The 15,326-nt window shown below is 31.9% G+C and overlaps 1 pseudogene; it reads right to left on the reverse strand.

Annotated features, from left to right (window-relative positions):
* The window catches only part of LOC128174159 (receptor-type tyrosine-protein phosphatase kappa-like), a 240,431-nt pseudogene that overhangs the window by 6,851 nt on the left and 218,254 nt on the right, over positions 1 to 15,326 (reverse strand).

The raw sequence follows: 15,326 nt of genomic DNA on the forward strand, positions 1-15,326 counted from the left end.
GCAATTTTTTCAGTGTATTATTTATATAACAACAAAAATAACTAATCTACATTTAAAATTTTAATGTCTATATAATGATGTTTAAAAAAACCCCATAAATTATAAAAATGTACCTGCAGTGAACCAAGATAGGACCAGTATGGCTTCCATTGTTTGTTCTCGTCACTTGGTCATGAAATAGTAAGAGACAAAGCGGTTCTGGAGTTCCGTGATCCGGCCAAGCGGTGTAATGATATTGAGTGATAATTCTACGGTCGTCTTTGTGCTTTAACGTAAACAAGTGTCATTGGATTAAAATTTTGATACATTTTTGCATTTAATAACATTAATATGTAAAAAGTAATGTACGAGGAGCACGACTTGAACATAAGATCGTTTTAATTATTGTTTAGACTAAAATACTAAATCAATGTTATTCTAACCTTTTTGTTCTTAACTTCAAGCTTTCGAACAATATAAAACGCATATTGTTTTTCGTCTAGCAATTGAATTGTGAAACTACCGCACACCATAGTTGTTTGTATATTTGGCCAATATTGCACGCACTTCCACTAGAAAATATAAATGTATGTTTCTAAAATGATTATAAATGACATAACATGATCATTCAAATATTTCATAATAATATTCACCTTGATACCCTCCATTAGATTTGTTAACATTATAACTTGTTTTACGTCTTCTTGCCAAATCATCAACCAAAAGTCAGCCAAAGTATTTTCTTTTGGTCCTTTAAAGAAAAATATATTTTATGAGGCACAAAGTCAACAAATTCTGGGCATTTAATTTTTAAGGTTATGGCAAAATATTGCAAAAATGCTTATTTGATGTGATTCTTAATATAAATTGTATATGCAAGATTTACCTTGTGCAGCAATATACATTTTCTTTCTTTTAGACCCCTGAAAAAAATTATAATGTGAACAATGACTTTGTTTTGTTTTTTTTATAAAAGTCGTAATATCAAAATGACAGAAACTTACATCTATATAATTTGCGTTGATATAATCTGCACGTTGGCTTGCTAATATAACTCTTGAATGGTCATCTACAAAATAAATATTATAATTTATGTTAAAAAATCACACCGGACCTCCTCAGTATTATAGTGTCAAATTGTTACAAAATATTACAAATTCACAATTGTTTTTGGGTTATTCGCATGATTTTTTTTTCAAAGCATACATACAAGGAAAAGTTGTCTTAAATCTGTTTTTCGAGATGTTTTCAGGAAGTTTACCAATATCACATGGGTATTTTTCTCCGTAAAGCAATGTCTGAAATAAATTTCGAAAAAAAACATTCAAATTAAACATATATCTTTTCTGGATTGTCTGGAAATATGCAAGTATAATGTGCCTGGAGACGAAAACTAATTTTAAAATTCTAGAAGCATTTCTAATGAATGATTGCTGTCGACAAAAAAAAATGCAATATCTTTTACAGTAAATGATTAATCAGTTTGTGTTGATACATTGTTACTTTCAATGGATAAAATTACACAATCTTTTGAGGGTTAGGAAATTCGCAGACCGTGGCCCTTCATTGTACATACATGTAAAATGTCAAACATTCTGCATTGCGTACTTCAATAAACATTTGATTTTGTGAATCAATTTCTTTATAACGAGCAAAATTGGTGTTCAACGCTTCATCGAACCCCCCCCCCATAAAAAAATAAATAAATAAATAAATAAGTAAATAAATAAATTAGCCACATACTGCTACACTAATATATTTGAACTAGATACATGTATAGATCACAGTGATGTTACAAGATTTAAGGAGATAGTAATCATAATCTGCAAGGGAATAGTTACGATTTCTATTTACTTTGTGGAAATACGAACACAAACTTCACATTGAAATTCTGAAGAAAAAAAACTCATAAACTCAGGTACGTTAGAGAACGAAAACCAATATTTAACAGTGCACAATTATTAACTTACAGTGAGAAACCAAACAATCAATATTCATTTAACCAGTGTGTCAAATTTGATATTGCTAATATTTATACGTGCATGAAAACGATTACCTACCGCGTATTCTTTTTTAAAACCATCGTTCTCATTCTTCAATTTCTCCTCTATTACATTTCCCAAGCGTTTTATCTCAATATCAATAAGTGGATCTTCATTCACATAAAAATCTCCGTAAGGATTTTCTTCATGGATTTTTTCATCAATGTCAATATCTTCATCTTTAAATTCCACACTTTTGTTTACTTCCGTTCGTTTGTTCCTTGGTTTCAAAGTTGGTTTAATCGCAGAATTATTTGCTTCAGAGTTATCCTCTACGTGGATATCAAGGTTCTGGTATACGTTTGAAAAGGCCATCGTGACTTCAGAACCTGTGAATTTTTATCACGATTAACACTAAAATACACCGACTTTATGATTTAATTTCTTTTTAAATTTATATGAATAAAAAACCTGTGCTAACCGTTTGTGTATCGTTCGTCATGTTTCACTCCTGTAGAGCATCGGATACTACAAAAAGAAAAAAAGAAGAAGAAAAACTCACATAAATATAGATAACAATCTAAGTACTGAAGTACTAACAGGAGTTGATTTTATCGATTATTATTTATGATAATTTCAACGATATGTTATTTAGCATGGTAAGTTGTTCACTATATGTATTTGAAATACGCACATTTTTTAAGGATATGTGAACCTGACATGAAACGAATTGAATAATTGAAAAAATTATTTAAACCGACTTTAATCGATTCGTTTTTAAGCATATGTATCTGAGTTCGTTTCCATGTTCAAAAAAAAACCTTAAATGCAAATTAAAAATGTCATAAAGACATATTTACAATTAACTAGAAAACTCATCAAAATATTAAAAAGGTTAATAAAATATTCTATTTATCTAAAAATGGATTATAAGAATGCCTTTTATTTAATCCATTATTTTATTTTGACTTTCCGCTTACCACTAAAAAAGTGACAAAATTAATGGAGCTGTGTTGCAAATACTACAATTAATTGAATAAAAAAAGCTGAAAATCCGAATTTCCTCTGATCTGACTTTTACAAAAAATCACTCTGTGCGCTTCATGAAAGTCAATACTGCCATAAATGATTTTATTTCTAAAAACCAATCAAATAAAGAGAAAAGGAATCTTTAATTAAACATTTTTTTTTCACTTCCAATGTTTATTAAATAGTTTATTTAAATGGTAATTAAGAGAGTGTCATAGTTGTGCATCTGATATAATCAAGAAACTCTAGTCTCTGTACACAAAAAAAGAAACACATGCATGAAAACTTTAATACACACAATCTTTATTAGGTCTTTGTTGAAAGATTTAAAATACAATCAAACCAAATAAATCACAGGTTTCATAAAAATCATATATACTGACTGTGATTAATTTGAATTTTCTCTATCAATCTTTAAAAGTTTTGTCAGATTTGCAAAGTTTTGCATTAAAATGGAAGTTGGAAAATAGAAGAATATTTCAAACGATTACAGGTATAAAATGAAATTTGATACTTAATAATGATAATTCTTTAAATCATATTATCTGATTGGACTAAAACACACTGCAGATTCTGAAATGATTAATGATTTGTACTTATGTATATACACGATTGTATGCAATCCTATATTTCCTATATATGCTGAACTTTGAACCCTTCCTTGGTCCCCATATTGGTCTTTATGCTATTTATAATGTATGGTTTAGACTTTATCAGAATAGTTATGCAGGGTAATATATTACAATTATATATATATATATATATATATATATATATATATATATATATATATATATATATATATATATATATATATATATATTAATATCAATATACTACAATGGTTCAGCCTCAATTTGAACTAAAAAATTAGACAATGTGGAAGGCCACACCAATTAAATTTCTTTTTCATCGGATCCTGCATGCTCCTGTATTTAAGTATCCTTGAAACCATGATTTTCACTTTATCCACGAAAATTGATATCCTTGAATATTAATGAAACCACAGTATATTTTTTTCATGCAAAAATGATAAAAATATAGATAAGTTATCTATACCGGTATATATAACAAAAAATATTCTTATTCACAAAAATCATTTCAAAAAAAATATTTCAAATAAAAATTTAACTCAACAATGCATTCATAACTCATTCAAAAACTCTGTAATTTAAGAGGACTGGTATTTTCTATAAGGCCTGTTGTATATATAAGTGTCATAATGATTATCTCAACTTGATCATAATTTGGGTTATAAAATAAAACAGACTTCAGACAAAAAAATGGATGGACAGACAGACACTAATAGACAGAAATGATGATTTCATATACTATGCAATCATCAAATTAAACAAAATTATAAACATAAGACATATATTTTAAAAACCAGTTTCTCCACATTACAGTAAACAGTATATAGCCATTACAAACTTCATTACTGCACTTGGTCAGTATAAACAACTTATTATATCTATCAATTGTTTTTCTTATAGCATATGCATTATCATGATATATATATTTTTTTCCAAATAATAATACTTAATTGTAAGCATTATATGTCAAAATTATTTATGACTTTTGGAGTTTCAGAAATGGTTTTCAAATCCAAGTAAATGTAATAAATCATAACTGGTAGATTATCACTGGTTTGGTCCAGTATCATATTTCAGGATATGTTGTGTTGCTTATTAATTGTTTTAATATTATATCATAAATGTTCAAATAAATATTGTCATCCTTAAATTACCAAATATATGATCAAGGTCATCAATCGGGAAAGGCTTTATCAGGATGAATAATCTGATTATCAGCTCTTCTCTTTATCACTCATGGTTTCAGTTCTTTACATTTGTCTTATATTTTTCCGCATTGTGCCTTGTATTAGGAATGACCTCGTGAACACATACCAGTGATGTTATCATCTTTTTGAGGTTTGAAAAGTCTTTATTAAAAAAAACCAAAAAAATCATAAAATTCATATAGGCATATTATGAAAGTGTACGCAACAGAGACAGACAGAACCTTATATAAATGGATTATTCCATATAAAAATTTGATATCAGGTGAAACTTGTCAAAATTTTATTCTAATCTTAAAAATTTAAATTAATGTTACTTAACTGTGTGTATTTAAAAATCTTGCGTTTTCATGATTTGAAACTAATGGGAAAAAAATAAGAATTTGTAACAATAATGAACACATCACATGAAATCTTAATATGATGTGAGCAATTCTATCAACCGATAAACCATGAAATATATTATACTAATTTTTCTTTCAAATGTACTTTGATTTTTACAGTTCAAATCAGTCAGCTGTTCAAATGTTTTCACAGTACAGAGCATCAACATTATTAGTTATTGATAGTGAATAAAAGATTAATTCTCCATGTTATGAACTATATATACTAAAAAATCATCAATACAAACATCTAACCGATTTCCTTACAAATATACTGCTCAAGCTAATGTGCATGACAGTGTTACACTTAAAATCACTTTGTGAGTACTGTAAATATTGGTAATTAAGCTTGTCATATGCTAGAGTTAACTAATGACAGTGCCCTCTGCGCTAACAGCTGGGTATAAACGCGCCTTGTTAACCTTACCATTTATCACGGTTAATTTAATTTGAGAAAATTCGAACTACAATTGTGCTTATTTCATATACAAACACTGACTGAATTAACAATGAATAATTTTTATGTTTGAACAAATTAGGATTATTGTTAAGCTATTCTGCATATAGGCTAGGCGATATTTTTTCACGTGAATAATATACGAGCATAATAATCTGTAACGTTAACATAATACAATAGCACATGTCATACATGTCATGATAACACACCTACCATCCTTACTGCTTGCAAATGACAGGTTTAGATCACAGGGAACTGGTGTATGGTCTCGTCTTTTTTTCACTCCCTTTTTATGACATCCGACATCGATTTTTATTCGCAAAATTGGTCATACACTAATGATATCCATCAGTTTTTTGTCATTACGACTTGTTGTTTACATCGAGATTTGGGAAATTACCGGAAATCGGCGCAAGTATGTCGTTAACTTTATGTTTGTAAATGATTTAAAAAAGTAAAACCTTTTGATATAATGTTGATATAAATGATATTTTATGCAAGTTCATAAACTTACACACATTGTGTCACTGTTTTAAACCTTAAATTAAGCAAAAAAACCATCGATGTGGTAATAGCTCATCGCCAGACGACAGTTCGCGTTGCGCAATGAACTTGTTTTTGTCAGGTTCACATATCCTTAAATGAATTCTCACGCAGGAATTGTGTGAAAACTAAATATAAATCATGTTGTGTAATATTCAAAGAATTATTCCATCAAACTACGTATCAGTAATCGAAATAGTAATAAGAAATTGTATGGACCCAAGCAAAATTGAACTCAAGTCTCGTTCAACCAGACTCTCTGCAGCAATGCAAACTATGTAATGCAAACTATGCAACATCTCTGTTTGTTATTTTGTTTGACGTGACATTAATACAATTCTTTCTTTTATTCTTATGACTAGAATCGTACATCAATGCATGCATTTCTTCCTACCGTTTGCTCAAGATAATAATGCCAACAATGACGATAAGTATGACGAGAGCAGCAACGCTTCCACCAATGATTGGTAATGTTGGTATATCATTGGAATTCGCGTCCTTGAGGGACTAAACAATATACAAGTAAAAAGACACGTCTTTGGTATTCAACATTTAAACAAAAATTGTATGTTTAGAGATAAAAATTGATACAATTTTCGTTTTCATAAATAAAAATAATCATAAAATGGTTTTGAACAAGTGGAAGAAAGAAGCACTTTACTTGCTGCCGATGAATTCAATAAAATGTATTAATTATAATTTAAAGTAAAAACAATATGTAAAAATGAAATATTTTGAAAGTACAATTGCACTGTTATTGAACTTGATTAGTTACAGAATTGAAACTTTGTTATTTCTGCATTTACTACATGTACAAAGGCAGAAAATTACCTTTTGACCAACGTTAACCAATTTATTAACCAAAAACACTCTCAATTAATAACATGACTCTTAAGAATGCATACCTGAATGATTCTTCTACAATCTCCAGTCACGTGATCACACAAAGCGTTGGCACAGTTTGTGCCACATTTGTAGGTACAATTTGTTCCATAGAACGATTTTTCACAAGCTGGAATTAATTGGTTAAAATATAAACTATTCAATGAATACGTATCTTTATTGTTTCATGAATTTTGAAATCTATAAATGATCAGTAAAATTTAAACTGTATATGTATATACCGTACCAAATTGTTATATAACTAGTGTTAAGTAATGGCTTATAATGTATTATTAAAACAAGGTTTCATGATGAATAAGATATTAGAAATATGTACGCAATTTTCAAGAATTGAATAAAAATTATTGTCTTCTATGTGTGTTATACTATTAAGAACATGTTCACGTTAGAATCAGGCAAACAGTGTTTATTCATATATTTGATATTAAAATGATACCTTATTTTGAGAATAATATAAACAAGTGTTCTAAAAAAATAATATGTTTTTACCAATTCATGCATAATTGCAAAGCTGTGTTAATAAAAATAGATTCCCTCTGTCACACTCTTAAAACACAATCAAAACACTATGCTATAAAAATTGGAAAGAATCATTAGAAATTCAATGTCAACTGTCCAGTTCTGAATGCATCTAAGAATCCTCTCACAGACGTTGTGACTTCGCTACTATCTAAAGGTCTCAATTTCTGCCCAACACCGCATAAGGTGGATGATAAAAAGGTTAGAGAGGACACCAGAGCATTTTTCAGAAGGCTACGTTTAATGAAATACTTCTCGCGAAAAAACTCCAGCAAAGATCACACAGATGTATGTTCCTCTCAATTGTGTAAGGGATAAGGAGTATCGACCAAAACGTTCTTGGGAACAGGCACCGGGCAAATGTGGAGCACTAAAGTCTAACATTGTTGCTGTTGAGTCAGAGATTGAAAAGGTCCTAACCAAAAAGTCGTCCCTGACAATCTGACGAAGGTTGAAAAACAGAGACGACTTACTCATTAAAAAAGCCTACAAAGGATCCAAAGTAGTCGTCCTAGACAAACACGCGTATTTAGATGAAACCGACAGACAACTAACAGAAGATCGTTTCTATTAGAAACTAGACTCTGATCCAACCGAAAAGTTTTCAGCTCTCATCACTGACACCCTGGACAAAATGTATGAAAATGATGAAATTGTGTTAATGTTTATAAAACGCTTCGCACAACCAACTGTAGATCGGGTCAATTTTATCTGCTTTTAAAAATCCACAAGGAAGGAATGCCTAGGCGCCCTGAAGTCAGTTCCATCGGCCATCCCATCTGAATTTATAGATTTACCTCTCCGTCCACTGTAGATGATTTGCCATCATACCTCAAGGACACGACAGATTACCCGAATAAAACGGGTGTTGCTAAAAAGCGGAACGGAAAACGGAACGGAAAGCGGAACGGAACGGAAAACGGAAAAACTTATCTAATGTTATTTACTTGATAGATTTGTTAATCATGCTAAACACATATGCTTTATGTCATTTTTAATACATTTTTTTTAAAATTAGGAATACTGAATTATTTATTCAAGAATAATATTATTAACAGTACATGCATTGACCACTATATTGAATTCTGTCCCAAAATATCCTCGATTCCCACTTTGCTGAATAAGTCTATACCTAAGGGTTCAAGCGTTTCCTTTCAGAAGCATGAACAATTCTCATCATTCCTTCTTTAAAACGTCGATCCTCTCTAGCTCATCAGCTGGTTTCAAAACACGGCTATAAATAAAGAAGTCTACAGGGTTTTGCATTTCAATAGACCCGGATGATAACGTTGAAAAGTTGTCCAAGGTCTTCTGAGTGACTTCCAAATGAAGAAAAGGTGTCAACATTTCCCATTATAAATCTCCGTAAGAAATCTGTTTTCGATCCTGTGAATTTTTCCGATTAAAATGATAATGTGTCAATGAAGTTTTCTTGGATATTTCTCGTTTCATCAATTTCAATTGCATCTTTTACAGGTATGTGTATTTTTTTAAAAACCATCCAAATGTGCTGAATATTTTGAGACAGACTATAGTCCCAACTTATAATCGGAAAATCAAACCAGGCAGCGTATAGAGCTCTCTATTCGGATCATATGTATATATCTGCAGGAATGAACAACTGCCAAGTAATGCAAACGTAAACAAAATTGCATAGCTAAAAATACTAGTTTCACTAAGTACCAGGTATTTTAATGTATTTTTATTTTGAATGTCGTCGCCGTACGGTTTTTTTTTTCATCCTAATGAAACTGTATCGCCTGTATGATTTAAGATCGTATAGAACCCCCAAAATTCAGTGTTGATGTAACTATATATATATATATATATATATATATATATATATATATATATATATATATATATATATATATCATATTTGAAATATAAAAATACTCATAAAACACATGAAACGCTTTTACTAAGTGCCTACGTTATGCTTATGCCAGCAATACCATACAAGAAAAATAAGTAAAAAGTTACAGCAAATTTACTCGTTTAAACATGTTAATATTTCACAACTCGTAAACATTTCGTACTCAACTAACGCCAACTGAATATAATGCTACATGTATATTTGATAGACACATAAGAATATCAATAAGACAGCCACATGTTGATAATCATTCATTAGATATGAATACATGATACAAAGTAAATCGTTTCTGGTCAGTCTATACCCCTTTAAAGCGATAAACGTGATATGATGTTTTCCGTTCCATTCCGTTCCGTTCCGCTTTCCGTTCCGTTTTCCGTTCTGCGTTTTAGCAACACCCGAATAAAACACATTCCTCTGGCTTGCCAGACCATACTCTTCTCGGTACAATGGACATCACGTCTACGACTATTCCTTACGATAAAGGTATCGATGCCAACAGGGAGGTATGGGACAGTAGAACGATTCAGCAGCCGCTAACCGAATCTCTAAACAAGTCTTTGAACACGTTCTCAAGCTGAACAATTTCACGTTTAATGGCAAACATTACATTCAAATATATGGTACAGCTATGGGCACCAAAATGACCCCCTTTTACGCCCAAATATTAATATGATTAGAACGCTACCTACTTCTTAGAGCTCCTTTCAAACTTTGAGCTGGTTACGGTTCATAGACGATATTGATGTGAAATTGGTTGAAAACCGAGACTGCCTAAATGACTTTATTACCTATGCCTACTCCTGCCACAATTCGATTATATTCACAGTTTTTGTAAATTTGGATACTACATGAAGACTGGAAGATTGTGAAATAAAATTAAGTCTCCATACAAAACCCGTTGATTCTCACCTTTATCTCAAGCCATCGAGTTACCACCCTCCCTATACTTTTAGAGGAATTCTTAAAGGATTAACAACTCGATACAGACGGATCTGTTCTTCTAATGAAATCTTTAAAGAACAGAGCAGAATATTATAATCCCATCTCTGTAAGCGAGGATATAAAGCCTTCACTGTGCAATCTGACATTGATCAGATTGTTACAAAAGACAGAAAACCCCTTTTGCAATACAAAGAGAAACAAGAGGCCCAGGGGCCACATTGCTCACCTGAGCAACAATTGCCTTAATTCTGATCAAATTAGCATTACAGTATCAAAATATATTGACAACTGAGTACAGTAGATCTTGCTAAAAAAAATTGAAAATCTGCCAATTTTTATCAACCTCTTATTTTTTGGTAAATACCAAGCCCCTTTTGTTGTTGTAACTGTAAGAAGATTTTTCTCTATTCCTATATACCCCCCCCCCCCATTTCATGGCCCCATTTTTCTCTAGAGAATCATGGTTTCATTAGACTTAAATCTGCATAACCTTTGCTTTCACACTAAGTACTGGGTTTTGAACTGAACACTTTCCCAGAATAGTTTTAAAGATTTTCTCTTTATATTCCTATGTAAAAATTCAAACCGCCATCACGGTCCCGCCCTACCACTAATGACTGTGATTTTGCAAACTTGAATTTACACTACCCAAGGATGCCTCTACACATGTTTAAACCCTTTCTGGCCAAAAATTCTTTAAAAAGAAGATTTTAAAGATTTTCTCTATATATTCCTAAGTAAAAATTCATCCCCCATTGTGGCCTCACCCTACCCCTGGACTTTTATTTAAACAAACTTGAATCTATATGATCTGGGGATGCTTCCACTCAAATATGGCCTTTCCAGGCCTAATAGTTTTGAGGAGAAGACTTTTAGAGATTTTCTCTATCTATAAAAATTCATCCCCCATTGTGACCCGCCCTACCCCCAGGGACCATGATTTGAACAAACTTGAATCTACACTTCCTAAGGATGGTTACATGCCAATTTGAGATTTCTTGGCCAAATATTTTTGAGAAGAAGATTTTTAAAAGATTTCCTCTATATATTCCTATATAAAACTTGATCCCCCAATTGTGGCCCAACCCTATCCCCGGGGACCATGATTTGAACAACCTTGAATCTATACTATCTGAGGATGCTTCCACTCAAATTTGAGCTTTTCTGGCCTAATAGTTTTTGGGAAGAAGATTTTTAAAGATTTTCTCAATGTATTCCTATGTAAAACTTGATCCCCAAATTGTGGCCCCACCCTACCTATGGGAACTATGATTTGACAAACTTGAATCTACACTACCTGAGGGTGCTTCCATTTTAATTTGAGCTTTCCTGGCCTAATAGTTTTTGAGAAGAAGATTTTTAAAGATTTTCTCTATATATTCTTATGTAAAACATGATCCCCCTTTTGTGGCCCCACCCTACCCCAGGTGACCATGATTTGAACAAACTTGAATCTACACTTTCTGAGGATGCTTCCACTCAAATTTGAGCTTTCCTGGCCTAATAGTTTTTGAGAAGAAGACTGGCTCAGGTGAGCTAAAAAAGGTTAAGTTTACAATACAATAAGTTTCTGGAAGAAGAGACTTTGAAAATTATCTTAATAAATATTGACAATTTTTTTTACTTTTTTAATCTTTAGTTTTTAAGATCTGTGTACAAACATAGAATTTTGAGCAAATCTCTGTATCTTGCTTATAATTCGAAGCTTAACACTCAAATATGGTTAGTAAATAGAAATTGTACACAATTAAAACACAAGAAACATGCACTATAACAAATAAAGAACACAATCTATTTTTTCGAAATGAATCATATATATACATGTACATGTATATACCTACATATTTCCGACAGCGATATCAAACTCTATTTAAACTGAATAAACTCGAGAAAAAGCCGAGCATCTCAACAAAACCTATTGCATTAATCTACCATTACGCAAAATATAATGCCGAATTACCGATAGAATGAATTGTATTTCAGTACTTTTTTGATACATCAGATTTTGCCTAATTTGCGCAGGTAAACAGTTAAGTGTTTGATTTACCGAAGTCTCTGTTTGATTTGATACGTAAAAATCACGAAATACAGACGATAGTTCCCAGGTTACAAAGCATAAATAATGAAAACGAAACGAAAATCAGAACAAGCTAACACCAACGTCATGTGTGAAAACTTTCAACGCGTTGAAATATTTAGCCTCAATTTACTACACAAAATCGGCACCAATATATTTTGCATGTTTCAAAAATTTCCCATCATTCGCGAACTGTTGCACAACAAGCAAATTCATCATAGTCAGATCGACCCTTTTTCGTATAATGTCATGGCTGCTTTAAACAAAGAACCTCGTTTTAGATGTATGGAATACGAGACTTGGTAAAATGGGTACGCAAACCCGGGCCGTGGCAAAATAAAAGCCGGGGCAGATCGGCAATCGTCAATTCCAAATACGCATTATTTTGCAGCAATATTTACAGCAAATACAAATATACTGGTCCATCATATATCCTGAAATTTTAATGAGATTGGCAGATTAATAACTGCCAATCTTTTGTTTTGCCCAGGCCAACACTGGATGAAAAATCAAGTTTCAGCAAAACTGAAACTATATGGAAACCTTGCTGAAACTTGAAGTTGAAGTTTCATGTGTAGTTTCCGCAATGCGGAAACCATTATATCGATTCAGCAAGTATCCGTTAGGTTTCAGTCAGCAAAAACTTTAGTCTAAGATTCCTGATGGTTTCCGCAATGCGGAAACTAAATTTGAATCGTGTGAAAAGTTGTGTAAATTATTATGGAAATATCAATCAGTTTCAGAACATTTCCGCTAGGTTTCAGTATGCTGAAACTTTAAGTTAAGATTCCTGATGGTTTCCGCAATGCGGAAACTAAATTTGAATCATGTGAAAAGTTGTGTAAATTATTATGGAAATATCAATCAGTTTCAGAACATTTTCGCTAGGTTTCAGTATGCTGAAACTTTAAGTTAAGATTCCAAATGGTTTACGCATTGCTGAAACTATTACTAAAATTGATTTGAGTTTAATAGTGATATCATTTATTTTCAACAGATTTAAGTTTAATTCTAGCTTAATGATAATGAATCCGTATAGTAAGGTTTCAGCGTGACTGAAACTATATGTATACATGTAACTATCTTCAAATGTGGCAAATAAGGCGATTAAGAACCTTACTAAGTAATTAATTGAATTTGAAAAGAAAAACTGATGTCTGATCTTGTTTAATGCATATGATGAAATCATTAATCTTAGGTACTCGGGCACGTGTATACATGTGTATACATTCTTTGTCCAGGTGACCTCCTCTGTGATTTTCCTGTATATTCTGTGTGGATTGCAAGGTTTTTTCTGTCAGGAGTGAACAAAAGACTGTTACATAACATATACACAGTACGAAGCGTGAGTTTATAACTGGAGCCCGGCGGGAATTTTTATTCAATTTGTGTGTACCTGAGTTAGTAAAACTGATAAGTGAATCATAATTATTTAGTAAAAAAAAATCTAGCTAGTTGTATATCGCAAACAGTGTATGAAGAAGTATTTTACTTAATACACTCAATAAATTAATATACCTATTTTGTAAGACTCCTTCTTAAATCATTTAGTTATCATTTGAATGAACCTTGAGGTACAGTAACTAATTAAGCAAACAAATTAAGGTAAAGTCGTTGTAAATTTTTACAAATCGTACCAAATATTCGTACAACCTGAAGTTAAGAGCTAATTCATTTCTTTTTTAATACCACGCCAACAGATGTACACAGGAATTTTTTTTTTACAAATTCTACAGTTGATAATAACAAGTAAAACCCACTTGGAGGTTGAGTCTAATATAATAATTGTTTAATTATTTACATGCATTTCAGACTTTACTACATGTATGACTGTATCATGATTCACTGGCGTCGGAAGCAAATTGAAAGTGGAGGGGGGGGGGGGCTAGACTAATCCTCAGAATTATTTTATTGAGAAAAAACCCTAAAAAAAACCCTAATTCCCAAAATCATCATGAAAATCCTTATCCGTGGGGGGGGGGGGGGGGGGGGGGGGGGAGTATACCTATCTATACTATATACTTCCGAAAATATATTTCCCTACCCAAATTTTTTTCCCCAAAATCATGAAATTCCTAATCCGTGTCGGGGGGGGGGGGGGGGGGGCTAGTATGCCTATTACTCCAACTTCTCAATCTTTCAAGGTCAATTTAGGAACAATTACATTTCCGGCGAGAAAAAGTGGGGGGGGGGGGCTATGTGCCTATTTGTTAAGTCTAACTTTGCACTAAGCCCCCCCCCCCCCGGTTCGACGCCTATGTGATTCGTGCATTTCTATACTTTGTATTTACTTTCTGTTCTGTAAACACAGATATTGATACATGTTTATGAAACATGCACATGTTTCTGTTATAAGATATAATATAAGATATAAAATTATAAATAATGCTTATTAAGCATTATTTATAATTTTACTGAAGTTATACGTTATATTACAAAATCAGTTTAAAATCCAGCACTAGCCATGTGGTGCACGTGATTTTAATCCCATTTTAAAATTTGATTATACATTCGTATACATTTGATGTAGAAAGTATACGAAATAATTAAAATTATATTTTGTTTATATATCAGCCCGACGTGTACGTCTTACTTCCCGGCTTGTTTAACGCGTTTGTATTTTAATTTCATAAATATTCTTAACGTACTGTTCATCGTATGACCAATCAGTGCAAATGTGTAACTGTAAAATAATTGTCATCAATTCATCGTAGTTGTAAATTCACCGTACGGGTGAACGCTGTTAACCGGACCCCGTTAATTGATCGGCATCTAATTATATTTGTGATTTCTGTGTGTTCATGCAGAACCTGCTCTGTAATGAACATAATATTT

Source organism: Crassostrea angulata, chromosome 2 (genome assembly GCF_025612915.1).
Source record: "Crassostrea angulata isolate pt1a10 chromosome 2, ASM2561291v2, whole genome shotgun sequence".
Taxonomy (NCBI): domain Eukaryota; kingdom Metazoa; phylum Mollusca; class Bivalvia; order Ostreida; family Ostreidae; genus Magallana; species Magallana angulata.